Source organism: Oenanthe melanoleuca, chromosome 1A (genome assembly GCF_029582105.1).
Source record: "Oenanthe melanoleuca isolate GR-GAL-2019-014 chromosome 1A, OMel1.0, whole genome shotgun sequence".
Lineage (NCBI taxonomy): Eukaryota > Metazoa > Chordata > Aves > Passeriformes > Muscicapidae > Oenanthe > Oenanthe melanoleuca.
In genome coordinates this window covers 67,221,109-67,241,167 of record NC_079334.1, presented here as the reverse complement: position 1 = coordinate 67,241,167, position 20,059 = coordinate 67,221,109, and the positions used below count along the sequence as shown (strand labels likewise).

Sequence of the window (20,059 nt, the reverse complement as noted above, 5' to 3'; positions counted from 1 at the left end):
CCAAGCTTAATGATTTTATGATTCTAATTTCTTCCAGATTCCCTCACAGCTGATCAATGTGCTTTGGCATCTGAATTGGTGTTTAGTGCTGTCTGTGGCATTTTATTCCCAACCATAAAATGCAGGAACCAGGGTTGGGTGTGGGGGGCTGAAAACTGGATGAACTATGTTAAAACGGACCCTGTTGTGGAATTATAGAATAACCTGAGTTGGAAGAGACCCCCAAGGGTCATCCAGCCCAACTCCTGACCTTGCACAGGACACCCCAACAATCCCACTGTGTGCCACTTGAGTACAGCAAGAAAAACAGAGATTAAAGTGCAGTTCTTGGAGCCTCTTGTTGCAATAGGACATGCTGAACAAGCAAACACTGCCCTCAAAATTAAGATTTTCTGCACTAACCCATCCTCACACCTTTTAGCACAGGAACAGCCAGGAAAGGGCTGCTGGCCCATCTGTGAGAGATGCCAGACACTCACTCAGGCTGAAATTTGTCTCACCTAAATGCTGGTCATCAGCACTGAATCGAAATGAGCTGCTGCTTATAGATAATGGAGAGAGACTGGCATCTCCAGAAAGCAATTCACTCCATCTGCCTGAGACACCTATTTGGGATGGCACAAATGGCCCCTTGGTGAAACCTGTCTCTTCCCATTCACTCCAGGGGAAACCTGCCTGACTCATTAGGAGAGATGTCTAATTTTCGGGAGGACAGTGTTGAACAAGATGAATCCCACACTCAGTGTGTGCCTGGAGGGCAGGCAGGTGACAGAATGTCTCTGGAGCCTGGCTGCTCTCTGCTCAGCTCTCTGCTTCCAGGTTGGGCTAGCTTTCACCTCTTTGCACCTGGAAGATCCTGCTCTGGGCTGGGTTTGCTGCAAGCGAGACCTGATTTTGTCACAGTCAGGGGAGTCGATGGGGCAGTGGAAAATGTGGGATTTGAAGGGTTTCTGCCACATTTCTCCATCCTTCTGCTGTTGGGAGGGGGGAGATTTCCCTGCTCCCAAACTGGGACACTCGAGGCACAGAATGAGTGACAAAAAAAGGCAGAGTGGGACTGGCACAGGACTTGATCCTCAACCCCAGGGATTGTGGCTGGGTGTGCCCGTGGGTTTTTCCCAGGTGCAGCTGGGATGCCAAGGGCAGTTTTTACCTCCTGGGTGGAACTCTTTAGGCTGGGTTAGAAACTCCCAATCCCTGCATTAACAGGTGGTGTTCAAAGTGGGAATTGGCTGTTCCCAATCCCAGTGATGTCCCCCTGGGAATGTTTCCTGGGAGTTGGGTTCAAACCTTCAGAAACACAAGGATTTGGAAATTTAGTCATTTTGTTGTCACATCTGTCACCTCTGGTTTTATTCCCTTTCCAAATCCCCATCTTCCCCTCAAAGTCCTTCTGTGCTAGGACATGCCACCAACTCATGGATCATTTTGGATCATTTTGGACAATTTTCTCATCTGGGGAAGAACTGATATCACCCTAAAATCCCCCAAATATTCTGTGTGGGGGGAGCTTGGAGCAAATCCTGGCTGGGACAAAGCTCTTCTGTGCCCACTGGAATCTCTGCTGGGAGGACAGGGCAGGATGAGACCATTCCCAAAGCGTTGCTCCAGCTCCAGGACATCTCCAGGAATGGGGAGAATCCCTTTAGGAACCCACTCCATAGAGCTGCTGACACCCTGTGGCTGTTGGGAAGAAAAGCAGTGACTTTTGCACGGGAGGGTTGGGCAAATTTGGGTTTGAAAAAATGGTCTTCCAGGAAAAAGAAAAAAGTGACTGTTCTAGGAATAAAAAAAAAAAAAAAAAAAAAAAAAAAAAAAAAAAAAAAAAAAAAAAAAGAGGGAAACAAATGCAGCAGACATTTCCCAGCTGTGCTTTTAGTGCTAGCACAGGGACAAAGGTGGCAGCTGGCTGGCTGGCAGCCTGCTCGTGGCTGTCCTGCTCCTGTCCCAAGGCCATGGGCCAAGGGCAGGGAGCTTTGAAGAGCTCCCAGTTCGGAAAATGGGGTGGGGAAAGGCCACTGCCAACAGAGAGATGAGGCATGGCCACTTCTTCACCAGAATAACTTCTTTAACTCTTTCTCCCCCCTACCTCACGTCCCTCCTCTCTGTTTGTCACAGCCAAGATGCTTCCATGCAGAATAACATTCTCCTCTTGGTGTTTTCCCTCCCAGCTGCCAAGAGGTCTGTGTGAAAACACCAATGTCTTCCTTTTATAAGCAACCAACTCCTCCTCCTCCAAGAGAGAGTAACAAAAGGAGAGGAAGAATAAAAAAAATAAGGAGAAGCAGAGGCAGGATGATGCTCTGCTCCTCGGCACAAAAGGCATGGGGGGAGTTGTTGGCTCGGGATAAAACTGGCAGAGTGTGAATTTTAGCTGCAGCCTTTGAAGATGAGAGGAGAAGCAGCTGATTGTCACAGAGGGAGCAGGCCTGGCCCTTCAAACAACAAAGCCTGCACAGACAGCCCCAAAAATAAAGGCTCCACACTGCCTTGCTCTGTCCTGCCCGACAGAAATAGCCCAGTGGGAACATTAACCACCACGAGAAGCTCCAGGCTCGTGCCCTGAGTGCAGCAGGGTGCAGCAGGAGGGGCTGGCTGCTGGCTCCTGGGGCAGCTGCTGGGGTCTGGCCTCCATCACCAGCCTGGCACTGCCCTGCTCTCTCCTCTGCTGTGGAAATGAAGCAGCTGAGCCTGCACTGGATTGCTCCCCATGGTCCCTTTTGGGGCTTGTTCTTTGTCTCAGGCTGTTTTTGAACATCCTGGGAAGAGCTGGAGGGCTCAGGCTGCGCTCTGTGAATGATGCCAGTGCCCCAGGAGGCGCCGAGGTGGGGCTTTAATGGCACATCCATCCCTGCACTGTGCTGTGGCTGTGCCTCCTGCATCCCTCGGGGGTTTGTCCCCCTCTTTGGGACAGCTGGCTTCTCATCCCTGGGATAAAGAGAGCGCTAAAATCCAGTGCTGGGGGCTGCACGGTGCTGGACTCGGACAAAAAAGGGGCAGGATGAGACCCCAGACAGAGAGGGACAGGGTGTGGGGTGGCCTGGGGCTGGCGTGGGGACACTGGGGACAGAGGTGGCAGTGGGACAGCTGCTGCAGCTGCGCCATCTGCTGCACACGGGGAGCAGCTCCGGCCAAAAACGAGCATTTGGGGTTGGTAGTTCCCAAAAATAATCAACAGTCCAGCCCCTTCTCCTTCCCCTCATTTTGCTGAGGCAGAGCTGCTTTTCTGCCATCTCCCATGGACCAGGGAAACTTTTGGTGCAACTTGGGAAGGGTTGGTTCAATTATCAAAAAACCTTTTCCCCTCTCCTTTTCTGTCCTATGAGGCAGATCTGGAGAGAAGGGATAAAACAAGGGGGCTCCAGGCACTTGTCAATCAGTTTTTCCCAGAGTTCTGTGGAGCTTCCTCAAGCGAGTGTGATGGTCTCCAAACCTGGGCTTGCTGTGTTTTGTTTCAGTTTGGTGGAACTGATCTAATTTCACCACAACAAAACGCCAGAAATGTGGAGGGGCTTTCCCTAAAAAGGAGATGAGGGTTTGAGAAAGAGGGAGCAAATAGAAATTCCTGGAGAAAGTCTGTTTTTCAGAGAATCCCCAATACTGCAGATGTTTCAAGCTGTTGTTTGGGTAAGGTCAATGTGCACCTCACAATGCACAGGGTTTTGCATGTTATGTCTCCTCAGCTCGGGATTTCAGTAAATAATACATCAAACTTTGGGAAATATGGAATACCTGCACTATCCCACTCTGGCAGGACTTCATGGAGAAGGAGTTGCTCCTACTTTGGAGGTTTGAGGTCCTTTTTATTTCAGCTGCAGTCACCAGCACACATTAATTACTGCAGTCTCTGTGCTGCTGGTGTGTAAGTGTGGGGTAACCTTGCTGATGGCCTGGGAGACCTGGAGAGGAGAAGCTCCAGGGAGAGCTCAGAGCCCCTTCCAGGACCTAAAGGGGCTCCAGGAGAGCTGGAGAGGGACTGGGGACAAGGCATGGAGGGACAGGACACAGGGAATGGCTTTAAACTGAAGGAGGGATATTTAGATTATATTAGGTATTGGGAAGGAATTCCTGGCTGGGAGGTGGTGGTCCCTCCCAAACCCCTGGCACAGGGGTGTCCCTGGGAGTGTCCAAGCCAGGCTGGACAGGGCTTGGAGCAGCTGGGACAGTGGGAAGGGGGTGGAACTGGATGAGCTTTAATATCCCTCCCAGCCCAAACCATTCTGTGATTCCATGGTTTCCTCCACCACAAAGCTGGAGCTGGTCATGGGGATTTCTGGCAGCTCTTTGGATGATTCTGCTGGACCCTGCACTGAAGGGGGGCTCAGCTCTGACACCCCTCCAGCTCCTGTGCCAGCACCTTTTGGCTGTGGCACCTTTTTGGTGGGGGGGACCCTGCTGGGACACAAGCCCAGAGCCAGGAGAGCCGTGTGAACCGAGGGAAAGAGCAGCAGGGATGAAAGGAGCAGTAATTATGCATCTCAATGCCCTCCCTCCCCAGCAGGTACATCTGATCCCGGAGCTTTTGTGTCCCGACTGGCACTCGCTGTATTGACGCTGAACTCCTGACCTTGCTTTGTCTCCAGCCACGACCTGATGTCAGAGTGGCTTCGGGTCGGGTTTCAGTGCCCGGGTTACCCTGAGGTCCCGGAGGAAAGTGATCCCTGTGCTGTATGGGGACGCGATCCGCTGTCCCTCCCTGCCCAGGGCACGGAGGGGATGGCTGTGCAGGCAGGAGATGCTGCCCAGGCTGCTCTTCCAGCCCTTCCCATCATGAGAGCAGCTGAGCTTGCTGCATGCTCTCCTCCTTGACTGACACCTTCAAAAATAGTGGGAAAATATCCAGTTTGGGAGCCTGAGGGACCTCAACCAAAGCAGGGCCATGATTGTCTTAGGGAGGAGCTCTGCCCAAATTCTGCTGTCAGGGGAAGTTTAGGTTAGACATCAGGAAAAAATTCTTCACTGAAAGAGTGATTTGGCACTGGAATGATCTGCTCAGGGAGGTTCTGGAGTCACTGAACCTGGACATGTTTAAAAAAAAGCCTGGATGTGGCACTCAGTGCTGTGGTTTAGTTGGGGAGGAGGTGTCTGGTCATAGGTGGGACTTGATGGTCTCAAAGGTCTTTTCCAGCCTGGTTGATTCTGTGATTCTGTGACTCTGTGATTCTGTGATTCTGTGATTCTGTGATTCTGTGACTCTGTGATTCTGTGACTCTGTGACTCTGTGATTCTGTGACTGTGATTCTGAGACTCTGTGATTCTGTGACTCTGTGACTCTGTGATTCTGTGACTGTGATTCTGAGACTCTGTGATTCTGTGACTCTGTGACTCTGTGACTGTGATTCTGTGACTCTGTGACTCAATCTGTGACTCTGTGACTGTGATTCTGTGACTGTGACTCTGTGATTCTGTGACTCTGTGACTGTGACTCTGTGACTCTGTGATTCTGTGGCTGTGACTCTGTGACTCTGTGACTCTGTGACTCTGTGACTGTGATTCTGTGACTCTGTGACTGTGATTCTGTGACTGTGACTCTGTGACTCTGTGATTCTGTGACTCTGTGACTCTGTGATTCTGTGATTCTGTGACTCTGTGACTCTGTGATTCTGTGACTCTGTGATTCTGTGACTCTGTGACTCTGTGACTCTGTGACTCTGACTCTGTGACTCTGTGACTCTGTGATTCTGTGATTCTGTGACTGTGATTCTGTGACTCTGTGACTCTGTGATTCTGTGATTCTGTGACTCTGATTCTGTGATTCTGTGATTCTGTGACTCTGTGACTCTGTGACTGTGATTCTGTGACTCTGTGACTCTGTGACTCTCTGATTCTGTGACTCTGTGATTCTGTGACTCTGTGACTCTGTGACTGTGACTCTGTGACTCTTTGACTCTGTGATTCTGTGATTCTGTGATTCTGTGACTGTGACTCTGTGACTGTGACTCTGTGACTCTGTGATTCTGTGACTGTGATTCTGTGACTCTGTGACTCTGTGATTCTGTGACTCTGTGATTCTGTGACTCTCTGATTCTGTGATTCTGTGATTCTGTGATTCTGTGACTCTGTGATTCTGTGACTCTGTGATTCTGTGATTCTGTGACTCTGTGATTCTGTGATTCTGTGACTCTCTGATTCTGTGATTCTGTGACTGTGATTCTGTGACTCTGTGACTCTGTGATTCTGTGACTGTGATTCTGTGACTCTGTGACTCTGTGATTCTGTGACTCTGTGATTCTGTGACTCTCTGATTCTGTGATTCTGTGATTCTGTGATTCTGTGACTCTGTGATTCTGTGACTGTGATTCTGTGACTCTGTGACTCTGTGATTCTGTGACTCTCTGATTCTGTGATTCTGTGATTCTGTGACTCTGTGATTCTGTGACTCTGTGACTCTGTGATTCTGTGACTCTGTGACTCTGTGATTCTCTGACTCTGTGATTCTGTGACTCTCTGATTCTGTGATTCTGTGATTCTGTGATTCTGTGACTCTGTGATTCTGTGACTCTCTGATTCTGTGATTCTGTGATTCTGTGATTCTGTGATTCTGTGACTCTGTGATTCTGTGACTCTGACTCTGTGACTCTGTGACTCTGACTCTGTGACTCTGTGACTCTGTGATTCTGTGATTCTGTGACTGTGATTCTGTGACTCTGTGACTCTGTGATTCTGTGATTCTGTGACTCTGATTCTGTGATTCTGTGATTCTGTGACTCTGTGACTCTGTGATTCTGTGTGATTCTGTGACTCTGTGATTCTGTGACTCTGATTCTGTGACTGTGACTCTGTGATTCTGTGACTGTGATTCTGTGACTCTGTGACTGTGATTCTGTGATTCTGTGACTCTGTGATTCTGTGACTCTCTGATTCTGTGATTCTGTGATTCTGTGATTCTGTGACTCTGTGATTCTGTGATTCTGTGACTGTGATTCTGTGACTGTGATTCTGTGACTCTGTGACTCTGTGATTCTGTGACTCTCTGATTCTGTGATTCTGTGATTCTGTGACTCTGTGATTCTGTGACTCTGTGACTCTGTGATTCTCTGACTCTGTGATTCTGTGACTCTCTGATTCTGTGATTCTGTGATTCTGTGATTCTGTGACTCTGTGATTCTGTGACTCTGTAACCCAGCAGTGGTGCCTGGGCTATGGCAGTGACCACCCCAGGAATGTTTGCACTTTGTCCCCACAGGTTTTCAGGCAGGACCTCTTTGTTGTTGGGATGCACAGAGATAATGAGCTGTGTGGTCAAACAGCAAAACAGACCTTTAGAGGGTAGGGTAGTCCTGCAACTCATGGGATGCTGCTTTTGGAGCTCTGACATCTCAGACTCTGACTTTAGAGGCTGTTTTGCCTCAGCCAGGACATTTCTCTGGTACTGACACAGATTTGGGGAAGGATCTGATGCACAAAGGGAGCTGCAGACCCTGTTGGAGGGATAGTGACACTTCTCAGCTCTGCTCTGACTCCCCCCTGGGCTGTGGTCCTTGTGCACCACGAGGCTCAGCTGAAGCACCCCTAGGAATGCTCTCTCAGGTCCCTTTTGTGCTCAGCTTTTCCAGACTCTGCTTCCTGAATTTCCCTCCATTCCTGTTTTGCCTACTGTGGAAAAGAAGTTTTGGGCTGGATTAATGCTGTATGATGGTGTTAAGTTCATGAGCACCACTCTGACCAATCTATGGGGCAACTTTGGCTCCTCACCAGCCTGATCCAGGGTCTGATTCCTCAGGCAGCCTTTCTCCCCTCCCAGGACCTCCTGCCTCTGCCTAAAAGGAATAAACTGTCAGCACTCCCCTCCCAAATCCCCCTGGCTCTGTTAATTCTCCCTTGAACCTGCCTTGTGCCTCTGTGCACACAGCTCCTTAGGCAGCTCCCAGCAGTTCTCCCTCCTATTCCCTTGGAGATGTGGAGGGCTCTGCTTCCTCCACAGGGTCTTCAGCTTCTCTGCCACAGACCTGGCTTGGTGCTGGGTGTGCTTGGCTGAGAGGAAATCACTCCCTGCCACTCTCACCCCGTGCATTCCCACCTTTTGTTTCCCTCTGAATGGGGGTTTCACACTGATGGTCCTGACTGGTGATTTACTGACATTAAAAATGAGCCTGCCACACTGTTATTTTTAAATTCATTTGAATTAGTTTTGGATAATTCAATCGAGGGGGTTTGAATACACTTCTGGTTAATTCTGATTGATGTGCCAGGAACCCCTGTGATTAAGGGTCTGGGGATATGTGCCATTGTTGCACTACTGGAGGTAATAATTAGAATTATACAATGATAGAGTTGTTAAGGTTGGAAAAGACCTTTAATATCATTGAGTCCAACCATTAACCCAGCTTTGCTAAGACCACCACTAAATCATGTCCCCAAGGGCCACACCTTCATGGCTTTTTAATCCCTCCAGGGATGGTGTCCCTGACCATGGCAGGGCTGGAATGAGATGATCTTTAAGGTCACTTACAACCCAAACCAGTCTGTGGTTCTCTGAATGGAGAGGACCAACACTTTTTCTGGTGTTCCTGGAAGGAAAATGTATGGGAGGCATCTTTGGGTCACTAATAAACAGCAGAGGAACCTGTGGTAGTTTGAGAGCATCCTTCAGGAGGTGAATGGAAGAGGCCTCATCCACTGTTTCAGTGCTGGATCAGTTTTCTGGCTGCTTTCATGAAAGGGGAGAAAGGTCAAATGTGAAGTTTTGTCCCCAGATGGTGCTTCCCTTTTATCTGAGGCAATATTGGATGATAAGCATTCTCTTTCTCTTTTTCTCTCCTCCTTCTATTTTCTGTGGATAAACATAGATTACGAAGGTTAAAAAAGCTTTGAGGGATGTTTTTTTTTATCTGATATTAAGTTCTTAATAGGTCACCTTGGCATTGAGGAGCCCAGGAGCTGAAAGAGTCAGCAATTGAATCACAATAACCTTTGCAGAGCACAGCCCTGTCAGTGGGGCTGGGGCCCAGAGATATGTGGGACCTCATTATCTCAACCTCAGCCCCAGGGGTGCCAGCTGACAAAAGGGGCTGGGGACAGCTTTCCTTTCAGGTTCCCCTTTCCCCTGGCCCTGGAGATAACCTGCCCCCGTTTTGCTGACAGGAATTGTTCCCAAGACATTGTTCCACCCACCCACCCCAACCCAGTGCTCTCAGCAAGGGGGTGAGGAAAGAGCTGTGGGTCCCAGATTGCTCTGATTTCAGTGATGCACTCACAGCCCATCACTCTGCATTTCTGAAGTCATTTAGCACCAGCATCTGACACAAATATCAGTGCAGGAACAGCCAATCTCACTTGACCAGTGATATCATCTCTGGGATGCGATTTTTGATTTGTTGCTTTTTATTTTTTTAGAGAAAGTGGCAAAATTGCCCAAATCCTCAGCAAAACAGGAGCTTTGCTCTGCCTCTCTTAAGAGCTTGAAAGGGAAATTGCAAATGTGTCTTTCTATCTGCAAGATTGAATGTGACAGGCTGTGATTGAGTTCGCTGCCCTTGCTGATGCCTGGAGCTGCCCAGGGCACTGCACCACCCCTGGTTGGAAATTCCTCCCTCCATTCAGATTCCCTGGGTTATCTGCTGCAGGCAGCTGATCCTGTTGGGGCACTGCCTGTGGTCTCCACAGACTCTGCTGGGTGTGATGGGACAAGGGGAGATGGTTTTATCCTGAAGGAGGGTTGATTTCGATGGGATCTAAGGAAGGTTTTACAGCTGGCTGATGTTGTTTGGAGAAGTGGTGGATGCACCTTCCCTGGAATCATTCAAGGCCAGGCTGGACTGGGCTCTGAGCAACCTGATCCAGTTGGAGATGCCCCTGGTGCTGAACCAGGTGACCTTTGGAGGTCCCTTCCAACCCAAACATTCCCTGATTCTGTTTTTCTTTCATTTCAAGCGTGTTCATGAACACACACGTGTTCATCTCCACATCACCCCTTGGGTCCCTTGGTGAGCACATCCTCCAGCCAGGAGGATGATCCTGCAGTGCCCAGGTGTTTCTGGGTGCCTCCTGCCAGGACATTCCCACCCTTTCATGCTGCTGTGCTGATGCTTCCATGAGAATTCCCGCGTACCCATGAGAATTCCCGCCCCTCCACTCGTGCCCCCGTTGAGAAGAGCAGCTGGCTCCCTCTCAGATGAGGATCTGTGGGTGTCTCCACAGTGTGGCCACAGTCAAAGGACCCTTTATGGAGCTGCCCTGCACTGCCCACCCCACAGCTCCCATCGCTCGGGGTCACCGCGTTCCCGGCGGGATGAGCTCATCCCTGCGGGAATCTGCTCCCTCTGACACTCATAAAGGACTTGTATTCATCATCCAGCCCGTGCTGTGGTGCATCTGTCCTCATTCCATCCCATATTACTCCCTGCCTCCGTTTTTGAGCTGTCCCACAGAAGGGTTTGTGCTCCAGGCCAGCTGCGTTGGGATTTTTGTGTCTGGTGCTGCAACTTGTCTGAATTATTTTTATCTATGGTTTGACCCCTGCTGAAGAGCTGAGCAGATTTTAGGGAGTGTTTTGGGTTCTGGAGCTCATGAGCTGACACCCATGCTCTCACATGTAAAAATTTATTTTTCATACTTTTTTTTCATTATTGTTCCCTTAATCTCAATCAGAACCACTGTGACCCAAACCATCCATTTACAGTCTTTTTATGAAAAACCAGGAGTGATGGCAATAACAGCCATAAATATTTAAAAGTTAGCAAGTTCCCAAAACACTTGCCTTATAAAAGAAACTCCACCAGTCTGGGAGAAACAGAAGTGCCTGAGTGGCACTGGGATGACCTTTGAGATTATCCACTGGGATCATAAATATGAGCATCCAGCAGCAGGACCCTCTCTGTGAGACCTGAACTTCACCTCTGGGAATGTCAAACAGAGAATCCTTATTTTCCATGAAGGACCTGGAGCACCCATGGCAGGGTTTGTGCCTGAGAATGATCCATGATGTTGCCAGTGGGACTGAAATCCTGCAGAGCTTGGGAGGCACAGAGCCTGTCCAGGCTCCTGTGGTGCAGCAGCAGAGTTGTCCCACCCTTGTCCCCTCCCTGTGCTCTGACAGGATGGTCAGTGGTGGCATATCCTTCCCTGATGGAGTTTCATTCCCCCAAAGCACTCACTCAGCTGGACAGAAACCTCTTAAGAGCCTGAAGCCAGGAATTTGGATGTTAAATCTGGTGGCTGGAGCATTCAAATGGCTTTATTTTTTTTAATTTTTATTGTATTTTTTTTATTTATTAAAATTCTTTATTTGGCCAAGCACAGACATTGTCCTTTAGAGATGCCACTGATGGAGCCTGGAGTTTCCTAGGACACACCTGCAGGTCAACACCTTGAGTGCTCACCTTCATTTTCCATTGATAGAAGATAGAGCACAATATTTCAGCCTTAAAAAGCTTTAATTTCAGGTTGCAGGGCTGGGGTAAGTGGAGAACAAATTCCCAGGGTCTGTGGGAACAGGTGAACTCCAAATATCAGGGTCTAGGGTGGCCACTGGCAGCAGAGGCAGGAGCTGTGGAGAAGAAGGAGCAGGAGCAGCAGGTTTGGAGCTCTTGCTCTGATTTTTGGTGGGACTGGGCTGCAAAGGGCTCAGCCATAGGTGAGTGCCAGCAGCCCCTTAATGGATTGCCTGGCAGGGCTTGAGCTGAACACGGATGCTTGGCAGGCCATTACCTTGAAAAATGAGCTCTGCCGAGCTTGCCTTGTGTTGTTACAAACTAATGATTTGCATTGATTAGCACATGGCTCATGAGTGTCTAATTTATCAATCAGGGAGCGCCGGGGGAGCCTGTGTAAACCATGCTCTCAAAAATGATGTCATCTGTCAATGGGCTGCTGCACATACCTGACATGCTCTCCCTGCTGAGGGAGAGGGACCTGCCCACATCCTTCCCTTTTTCTCTGTTTCCAGCTCTGGAGCTGTTCCACTTTGGGGTGAGCCCTGCAGTTCAGGTGCAGCCTGGCTGGATACACCTCAAGCTGTAATTATTAATTTTTATGGTGCTGGGAGCAGCAGTCAGAATCCCACTGTGTTAGGTGATGTCCAAGCCCAGAATGAAAGGCTTGGGCAGAAGGTTGGTCTTTCACTTTGTCTAATTTAATTGATAATTCCATTGCAGCCAGGAGTATATTTTGCTATAAATGTTAGTGGGGATGCACAGTGGGATGGGACAGCAGCCCTGTGCTGTGGACTGGGAAAAAGAAGATTTCTGTTAGCTAGGAATTTTTATTTGGGCTTGAAGGGCTCTCTGTCCCAAAGCAGGTGGCTTTAAACTAACAAAGGGTAGATTTAAATTGGGTATTAAGGAGAAATTGTTCACTGTGAGGGTGGGCAGGCCCTGGCTGTGACTGCCCCTGGAAGTGCTGGATATTAGGGGTTGGAGCAGCCTGGGATGATGGAAAATGTCCCTGCCCATGGCAGGAGCTTTAAGATCCAACCCAAACCACTCTCACTCCATGATTCCAGTGGATCCCACTGTGCTGGATCTGTGTGAGACAGTGACCCACCACAAAACCACAGCACCCAGAGCTCTGTCAGGCACAGCATCTCCAAAAACAAAGCAGATGCCCTCCAACCCCTTTTCCCACGTTTCTCTTGGTCCTGCTGAAGCAGGAGCCCTGCTCTGCCCCTCGGTGCTGTGCTGGGTGATCTCCCATCCAGCAGCCAGGCACAGCTGTGTTTGACCCAGTTTTCCAGGATTACACCAGAGGTCAGTGGGTGACTCCTGTGCAGGATTAAACCCTGTGGCCCTGCCCTGTGCCCCCTGCCAGCCCCTGGCCAGGGGTGTGCAGGGTGGGGATTACACTGCAGTGCCTGCAGATGATCAGGATTAGCCAGCAGTTATTCTAGGAAAGCTTTCTTCTTCAGAACCCTCTATTGCTGCTGGGAGGAAAGGGCCTGGGAATTGTGAGGCTGGAGAAGTGAGGAAGAGCCATTCTCCTTGGGCGTTGCTGTGCTATAGGTGTATCAAATAAGCCTTGTTTGCTGACAAGATTTGTTTGGTGAAATTGGATTTGATGATCTTGGAGGTCTTTTCCCACCTTAATGATTCTGTGATCCTGTCACATGAGACCTCCTGCACAAAAGAAATGCAAACCTGATGGGATTGCAAAGCCAGCCTGCTTTGCTGCCCCTTCTGTTTTGTGGTGTGCACTCAGGGGCACCTACATTTTGGGAGAGTGATTTTCACATGGGTGATAGAGATAGGACAAATATGATCCCTTTTAAACTAAAAAGGAGAGATTTAGATTGAATATTAGAAATTCTTCCCTGTGAGGGTGGTGAGGGCCTGGCACAGGTTGCCCAGAGAAGCTGCCACATGCCTGGAAATGTCCAAGGCCAAGTTGGATGAGGTTTGAAGCAAACTGGGATGGTGGAAACTGTCCCTGCCCATGGCAGGGAGTGGAACTGGATTGTCTTTAAGGTTCCCACCCAAACCATTCCATGATTCCACTCTCCTGTCCAGCTCTCACCTCTGCTCAGAGTGGCTCCTGTCACTTTGGGTTCTGGACAGCACTGAGAGCAGGAGTTCAGCAATGCTGCAAACACCTGGTTTTCCAGGCTCCCACTCTCCAGGTGCTCTGAGATCTGTGTTTGGATGGGCTGGCACCATCCAGGCAAGCAGCACTTTAACACATGTACAGGAGAAGAGAGAGCTGCTGGCTGCTGACTCGGGCAGGAGTTAAGGGTACCTCATCCTTGGCTTTCTCAATTAGCATTTGTAAAAGCCTTTAGGACCGGTGGATAGACAGGGCTATTGAAATGCCATGTTTTATTAGGAATTGATCTCCTGTTAATAGGCTTTAGGCAAATTACAACTAGATTATTTTACTGGGAAATGGAGGGAAATGGGCAGAACATGGAGTGTCACCAGCCATTCCCTGTCTCTGCTGAGATCAATAGAGCTCCATCATGCAACCCAAATCAATGGAAAAGCAGGAATAAGTGATCCTCAGAAGGGCCTGACATGAGATCATACACTGCCTGCTGTGTCCTTTCTCCCTCTCCATGCCAGGAACAGCAGTCCTGGCATCCTCTGGGGAGCATTAGGTCCATGAAACAGGGAGGAACTGCTATTGGAAAAGCAATGAAGTATTAGTGGCCCTTGTGCAGTCTAAGGCTCTGGCTGGGCCCTTCTCAGAGCAGCCTGGACTGATGTTCTGGGCCCCAGGGCTGCTTGGATCTCCTGGAAATGGTGTTTGCAGATCCTGAACCCAATAGTGAGGAATGATGATGGTGATTTCAGTGAGATGCCCTGCAAGAATGAGAGGCAGGGACAGCAAAGAAAGGACACCTCAGAGGATGGGGAGGACAAAGTTGGTCCTCCCACCTCTTCTTTCCTGCCCAAAACACTTTCCCTACCTTTTGAGGCAGTACCACAGTCATGGTTTCTCCCTCACATCCAGGCAGAGGTAGCAGGGCCTGATTCCATGACCTGAAGGATTTTCCCTTTGAAATCCACCCCTGCAATCTTCCTGGCAGCCATGTAATCCCCTTCCCCTGAGAACTGGGGCAATTTCAGAATTGGGAGAGCCGCTGGAGCAGGAGATGATGAATTCCCTGGAACTTCATCAGCCCAGGGGCTGCTGACGCTGCACAAGAGCAGAGTGGTGGGGAGGGAGGGCTTGGCTGAGCCTGCCATGGTTCACCAGGCTCCTCTGCTGCTTAGTTATTCATTTAATTATTTGTAATGACTCTCATCCAGCCAGCGTCTGCTCCTGCTGCCCGCCCGGCCGGTCATCGTGATCCTGCTCCCCACCAGCCCTGGATGGCCTTCAAGTGCTTCAACAGAGATATTAATTGAAGGGGACTTTATTTTAACTCTGGTGGGGCAGGGATGATGCTCTTGGGCAGGAGCTGATGGTTTTAGAGGAGTAGGAAACAGCTGAACCCAGTTGGCACAGTGGAAATGATCCTTTTTTCATTTTGCTGCCAGACCGGTCCAAGCTGCTTGGGTAAATAAAATAGAAGTGAGGTTGTAGCAGGAGGTTGGGTTTGGGGTGTGTTTCTGAAGTGAGTCTGAAGATAATTTTGAAAGGACTCTTTGCACTAGATCAGGCTCCAAGCCCCATCCAACCTGGCCTTGAACACTTCCAAGGATGGGGCATGAAAAACCTCTCTGAACAATCTGTGCCAGTGCCTTTTTCTTCAATAAACCTAAACTGGATGATGTTAACGTGCTCCAAACGCTGATTCAGTCTGTGGGGTCAGGATTTAATGGGCCTGGAGAAAAGATCCTGAGGTACATCAGTGTGGATGGATTTTAGCAGGAAATGTCACTTTATAGGAAAGAATAGAGTTGCTAATAGAGGTCTGTGGCCCTCTCTGGAAAGCAGGTGTGTCTGTTACTCTGCTGAGCTTAAAGATATTTTCTTTTTTTTGCCATAATCATGATTTATCTTCTAGCAAAGACACCAAGTGCTTGCTACCACCAATCCCTTTTGTCCTCCAATCCCACTGCTCTTTCTTTGACAATTTTGAGTCCAACCCACTGATCTGGAGAGAATAATTGTGCCCCTCTCTTTGATAACTATGTGCTACCAACCTCTATGTCCCCCTTAGAAGTGTGATTGAGGCATCTGCCACCAACTTGATGGGGAAACTGTCCTGGAGCATCATCCTCCATGGATCCCTCAGCAGCTGGGGAGCCCCAGATAAGGCTGAAAAGCACCAGCTGAGTGATGGAAGGTATCTTTTACCTTCTTTCATCTCCCAGACCCGTGGGCTGCTTGCCAGGATGCCTGTGGGTGTAGCCATGGCCAGGGTGGGAGCTCAGAGAAGGCCAGAGCCTGTGTCTTTAAAGATTAATAGCATTATTTGCTCATTAAGGAGATCGTTTTGGAGCCAGCGCTCGCCAGAACATTCGAGTGCAAGCATCTGTTTGCTACTGGGAGAGGATATTTATTGTCTGATACTTCAATGGATGTAAATAAACAGCCAGCCCTAGATAATGTTCAGACAAACAAACAAACAGCTGCCAGAATGGGTCCCTTGGTGGTTGACCTTCGGGAAGCATCGTGCTGATGTTTTAATAGCTGCAGAGCCAAGCCCAGCCAGTGAAACCTTCCAGGAAGGGAAAGGATTAATGTGAGCCTGAGAGTGCTGGGCCCTGGGAGCTCCCAAGTGTTGGGTTAAAGGAGGACAGGGCAGCTGAGCTGAGCTGAGCATCTGGGGGTCTCAGGGCTGTGCATGTCCAGGACAGACATTTGGGAAGGGGGAGCAGGTGGATGATCCTGTAGTGGAGGTGATGGGTGTTTGTGGACTGGGGGTTGTAGTGGACTCAGCATTTTGGGGCTCACCTGTGCTCCTGGAGCCCCCTCTGTCTCTTGTTGTTCCCCTCCTATTAGAGGCTAGCTTCTTTTTTTATTTCCTCTGCTTTCAGAGTGGGGATTGAAGCACAGAGAGAATTTTCATCTTTGGACTTGGTTGGTTTTTTTTCCCATTCTTATCTATAATACAGTGAGTGCTACAGCACTTCTACCTAACAAGCTAAAAATGACAAAAAGGAGCTGTATCTTGCTCATCACAAGGTCTTTTAAAGCCTAACTATCCAATTAAAAACTAACATCTGTATTATTTATACTTTTGACCCAATGACCAAACACCTGTGACCTGCACTACAGGATTTTTAATCCAACCAAAAACTACTACCTGAAACCAAGGAGAAGGAGCAAGAAGGAAGAGGAGCCAATACCCCAGAACCTCCATCTTGTCCCACTACCTATTGCTATATTCTAAAACCCCAAATTCTGAATCACCTCACTGCTGACACAGGGCTCACATGGGCTGTGCAGCGTGGTTTGGTGTCTGCCAGATTTTCTGGCCTTTTTCTGAATTTATTTATGAGCTACTAGACTTAACAGAGAAGGGGCTTCTGTGCCTAGAGCTGCTGGGCTGTGTGAGCAAGTGTGTGAGTTTGCACATGCACGGTGCCATGAGCCCTGTCCCTCCTTCCCTCCCTCCCCCTCTGCAAAATAATGACTTTTCAGGCTATTAGGCCAGCAATAGCTGTTAAATCACTTCAGAGCATCTCTGCATTCCTGGTGTGAAGCCTCTGCAATCTTTTACCTGCACCAAATGCACAGGGGAGATCCCTGGGGGCTGTGCCTCCTGTCTCCATGGTTTGTTAACTCCAGCCGGCTGTTCCTCCAGCCTGCCTCTTCCATCTCCCTCTTTTCCCTCTAATGGGGCCTGGCAAAGGCTGAGGCCAGTGGCTGAGCCCTGGGGTGATAATTGGCTGCTTACATATCTGCTGGCCTGCAGATCTGACCCTGGTGGTGCTGGAAAATCAAGGTCAAAGCAGCGAAGTGGTGAGGTTTGTTTAGCGCAGGGATCAGCAGAGTGAGGATGCTCTGACAGGAATGAGAATCCATGGGGGGAGGCAGAGTGGGGACAGCAGACAAAGCTCCCTGAGATGGAAAACTTGGAGCTGGAAAACTCAGTGAAAGGGGAAAGGCTCCTGCTGTGGGGTATTTGATGTGCTCAGGGCAGAGCCTCCTGTGCCCCTGCCCTGCAGCCCTTCCTGCCTCTTTCTGTCCCCTAAAGTCCTAAGGGGAAGGACTCAGCCCAAACCTGTTGGCCTCTTTGCCCTTGACCTCATGGGTTATTTACATCAGTGCCCACTTTCTAGAAGGAAGACTCAGAGGAGCTGAATTTCCCTGTGAGGGACCATGGACATCAGTGAAACCTTTGCTCCCAGCAGACAGAGCTGGTGGGAGTGAGGGGTGCTCTGTGCTGGCTTCTTTGTGTGTCAGGGATGTTCAGCGCTGGGCTTCAGACCCCAAATTCTTTTTTTCATGGATGTTCAGTGCTGGGCTTCAGACCCCAAATTCTTTGTGTGTCAGGGATGTTCATTGCTGGGCTTCAGACCTCAAATTCTTTGTGTGTCAGGGATGTTCAGTGCTGGGCTTCAGACCTCAAATTCTTTGTGTGTCAGGGATGTTCAGTGCTGGGCTTCAGACCCCAAATTCTTTTTTTCAGGGATGTTCAGTGCTGGGCTTCAGACCCCAAATTATTTGTGTGTCAGGGATGTTCAGCGCTGGGCTTCAGACCCCAAATTCTTTTTTTCAGGGATGCTCAGTGCTGGGCTTCAGACCTCAAATTCTTTGTATGTCAGGGATGTTCATTGCTGGGCTTCAGACCTCAAATTCTTTGTGTGTCAGGGATGTTCAGTGCTGGGCTTCAGACCCCAAATTCTTTTTTTCAGGGATGTTCAGTGCTGGGCTTCAGACCCCAAATTCTTTGTATGTCAGGGATGTTCATTGCTGGGCTTCAGACCCCAAATTCTGTTTTTCAGGGATGTTCAGTGCTGGGCTTCAGACCCCAAATTCTTTTTTTCAGGGATGCTCAGTGCTGGGCTTCAGACCCCAAATTCTTTTTTTCAGGGATGTTCAGTGCTGGGCTTCAGACCCCAAATTATTTGTGTGTCAGGGATGTTCAGTGCTGGGCTTCAGGCCCTGACCTCTCTCTGTGCTGATGCTGGACGTGTGCTGCTGTCATCAGCAGCTCCATCAAGATGACAAATTAACTGCAAGTCCTCCCCTGTCACTGGACCAGCCCAGCAGCCAAGGCCTGCACGTGCTCCCACTTCTGTGCAGTCTGGAGGATAACACAGGATCTGAGCATCCCTGAGCACCCTCCACACCCTCTGAAGCACAGACAGCCCCTCTAACTCCTTTCTGCTTCAATTTCCTTATCTTTCCTGGGAAAATCATAATCTATTATTGTCCCACAGCAGGTGAGTACATCAAGAAAGGACATAGATAACAATCTGTATATCACTGCTGTCCTTTACTCATACAGACTTCCCACACCCTTTATCATTCCCCCTCTTCGCTTCTCTTTGACTTTCCAATACAGAAGATGATTCAGGCTCAGTTTCTTGGCTGAGAGGGTGACACAGAAGGAACAAGCTCAAGGACTGTGCCAGGGAACAGTGGGAACAGGTCTTGACACCATAAGTTCTCCACAGCTTGTTATTTCCTTTGGAATGGAAGGGTGGTTTTTGCTCAGCTATCCAACTGCAGACTGGGAATCTCTGGTCAGGAAAGAATGGAGATTATAATGATGAAGATCTCCTACAACTGTACTTCTTTTAGGGAAAGCTGCTGTGGTGTTTGTGTTGCTGCAGGATAGAATGTATTCAGAAAGTGAGAGGCAACACATGGGAAACAGAGGGAGATGAGGAATGTGGATGCACCTCTGAAACGTGACTGTAGGGTTTGCTGCTGTACAGAGCCTCACAAGGCTCAGGAGAACTCCTGAGAACAGCTATTTTATCATGACTTGTTCCATATTGAATGGGATTGCAAATCTTCTCCAGCTGCTTTTGAGCCCAAACTCAAATTGTTTTCAAGCAGGTAAAGAAAATCTGTTGTTTTCTTCTGTATCACTGGATCATTGTCAGGGATAGACTGGGACTGTGTGTCTGGTTCCTCCTCATAATCCCAGTTATTGATGTCCCTAAGTGACACCCTGTTATGAGATGTGTCTGCAATCATAAGGTGCCACATTGGTTCAGGACTGATTTCAATACCTGATATATGCAATCAGCAAGAGGAATAGTCTGTGTTGCACTGAGCACTCTGCAATAATAAATTGCCCCGTGGAACATTAGCAATAAGAGCAATAATATTATCTGAGTGGCATTCAAGTGAGTCAGTCCTGCAGATTTGTGTGGGTTTTTATCTTCTGCTCATCACCACCACAGATCCTTCCCTCATTGCCATCATTTTGAGCCTGGTAGATTTGTCCAGGTGCTGACAGGAGCACAGTGACAGTGCCAGATAAAAGGCAGCAGGCTCTGCATTGTTCTTACAGTGCTCTTGTGTTGATGGCACCAGCAGAAGTGATGAAATCTGCTTTATCCTTTGGGTGAGGAGGCTAGGGAAAGTTCACTTTTTTGTTGGCAGTGGTCGTTGTCTGAAAGACCTGGGCCACAATACAAATGATTATTTTGTATATATTTTATAAATAGATATATATTATATATATATTATATATTATATATTATATATTATATATTATATATTATATATTATATATTATATATTATATATTATATATTATATATTATATATTATA

The 20,059-nt window shown here is 48.7% G+C and overlaps 1 protein-coding gene across 4 annotated transcripts in view; it reads left to right on the top strand.

Moving 5' to 3' along the window:
- PLXNA4 (plexin A4) overlaps positions 1–20,059 on the top strand; it is a 435,362-nt gene that overhangs the window by 189,440 nt on the left and 225,863 nt on the right. The gene's annotated exons all lie outside the window — the stretch shown is intronic.